This window comes from Cavia porcellus, unplaced genomic scaffold, assembly GCF_034190915.1.
Source record: "Cavia porcellus strain 051 isolate PalLab524CR breed Dunkin Hartley unplaced genomic scaffold, mCavPor4.1 scaffold_17, whole genome shotgun sequence".
Classification (NCBI taxonomy): domain Eukaryota; kingdom Metazoa; phylum Chordata; class Mammalia; order Rodentia; family Caviidae; genus Cavia; species Cavia porcellus.
This window is the reverse complement of record NW_026947500.1, coordinates 44,501,237-44,503,907: the sequence shown is the minus strand read 5'-3', so window position 1 is coordinate 44,503,907 and position 2,671 is coordinate 44,501,237.

The window sequence follows — 2,671 nt, the reverse complement described above, 5'->3', positions numbered from 1 at the left end:
TTAATAATTCTATTATAAGAAAGACATGTAATTTCTGTTTACTCTTGAAGGCCTATATTAAAATCATGAATGTTCCGATTCATCAAAATATGTGAGACAACAAATATGGACTTTCTTGCTCTGACACATAGGGAAATATTTTCTGAATGTAACTAAAATAGTGTTGCAATATGCTCAGTATGCTGTTGTTAACAATTCACCAAATGAACATAGAGTGACACTGCTATGACTGTCCCACAGAACATCCTAAATATCATTTTTAGTTTACCAGTTAAAGATGATTATTCTCCAGTTTTAATGTACAATTAGCCAATAATTTAAATGTATACTTGGTTAGTCAAATCTGAATATTCAAACAGAATCCACCTAATTCAAAATATTTGTTTACTTGATATTGTATACACATCATATATAATTCAGTTAAAACTTTATACTAGTATTGAAAACTAAAATTTGTCATTAATTATCACATTAATGAGAACCTCAAATCCCTTTTATTTATTGTTAGGTGTTCTTAAAGCACAAATATAATAAAAGGTAGCATGAACTGTCCCTGTATGTGTCTACAGGATACACAGTGAGGGCCACAGAAAAGAAGCCTATTCCAGAAGATCCCACAAAGGTTTCATTGTGTAGATTGTCTTAGAGCTCCCAGCCCAGCATCATGGCTTTACTCTCGATAGCCCAGTGCACTAGAGAATCCTTCCAGGAGCAAGAACCCCAGATAATAAAATGGAGTGCATGGCTAATTGTCAATTCATCTCTAGAGGAGATGGCTCTTGGGAGAAGAAACAATGCACTAATATGTTTTTACAACTTCCTGAAGATATGCGTCAGTGAGTAGATTTTATGATTGAAACCAACAGAAAATTCTAAACCTAACATACTCATTTTAATTTCAACTTGCAGTTTCATTTCTTATACACCTTGACTTTATCTGTATGTATTTAAGGAGCAGGTCTCTTTTGTAATTTTTGTTACTCCCTTTTCTACACACAACACACAAACAAAAACATATAAGCAACTTAGCATTATATTAAATTTGATAAAATTGGTGTTAATTGGCAGATGCAAGCACAAAGTTAGTGTGATTTCCTGGGCAGTCAAAAGTTGAATAGGGCTTCCAGGAAACATGGCAGATAGATAAGAACAGATTACAGAGGCTCCATGAGACAGTCAACTTAGATACCAAAATACCACAGAAGGAGGTGAATCCTCTCAACCCTGGAAGAAACTAAAGTAAAAAGAACCACTCAAACATGCAATCCCAGTGAGACTATTGGAACAGCTAAGATTCGGTGATCCAATACAGGGCCATGACTCATCGAGCTGCCCAAATTCCCACTGCTTCAACTCACTGGAAGCACAGTCACACTGAAGTCAGAGATCAGCAAGCCCAATGGAGAACAGAGTTGGCAAGGGAGCTGCATTGACCTGCAGTGAGTTCTGGGAATAAAACCCTTCCACGAAAAATAGTGTTGCTACAATGGAATGACATTTTGGAAATGGGCATGACTGGCAAGAACAAGGAACAGCAGTGACTTCAGTCAGTTGTTCCCTTCCCAGATGAGATTGGTGGGGTATGCTTGGCTTGGATCACACTCCTGGATGAGACCCAAGAAGTTACCCCAAACCAGTTCCCTATGCACAGTGCACAGTAATGCAGTGAAGGCCTCAGCAAGTTGGATGACCCAGAGCTGAGGGGCCAGCATATGCTGCCCCTGTTTGCACCTAAAGAGCACACTGGAGTGGACAGGATGACATAGACAATGCACTTCAGAAGAACTGTAACCATCAAAGAAAGAGACTGGGACCTGCTCTATACGCCTGTATGGAACAAACAAAAAATATGAGAAGAGGAAGCAACAAAAAGAGTCCCCAGGACCCAACCCTGAGAACATTGATCCAAGAAATGTAAATACAAAAGGTTGAAGACAGACACTATCCCCGGAGCCCAGCCTGTTTCGGACTGCCGCACCTAGCCATCGGTGTGCAGAGGAGAGGCTAGGCAGATCTGGGGTGCCTTGCATCGGCCTCCCTGTGTGTCTGGAGGACTGTGGATATCTCGGCCCAAACTGTTTGGGTCCCTCCAGGCTTCCAGGTGCAGTGAAGTAGAGAGGTGCGTTTTAGGCCTCTATATCTGCCTCCACATCTGCCTCCACATCCCGGCTACAATTGGAGAGCTGTGGAGCTTCCAAGGGGCAGGTGGCTGCACAGTGTCCCTGAGGCCCCCTGCTTGTCTGGGAGTGTAGACTGGTACAGCCTTTGTGGAGGTCTATCTGGAGGTTTCTCAAAAAGTTGGGATTGGAAATCCCATTTATTCCAGCTATTCCACTTCTAGGCATATTCCCAGAAGAACTGAAAGCATCATACCACAGTGATTTATGTGCACCTATGTTTATAGCAGCACAATTTGTAATCGCCAGATCTTGGAAACAACCCAAGTGTCCATCAACTGAGGAATGGATAAAAAAGTTGTGGTATTTCTATACAATGGAGTATTATTCAGCTATAAAGAAGGATCACATTGAGATATTTATCAATAAATGGGCGCAGCTTGAGACCATACTCATAAGTGAAATAAATACACTATTGACACAAAGGGACAGATGAACCAGACAGAAAACCAGCAAAAAAATTACAGAACTGAATCACAACTGTGAACAAATGA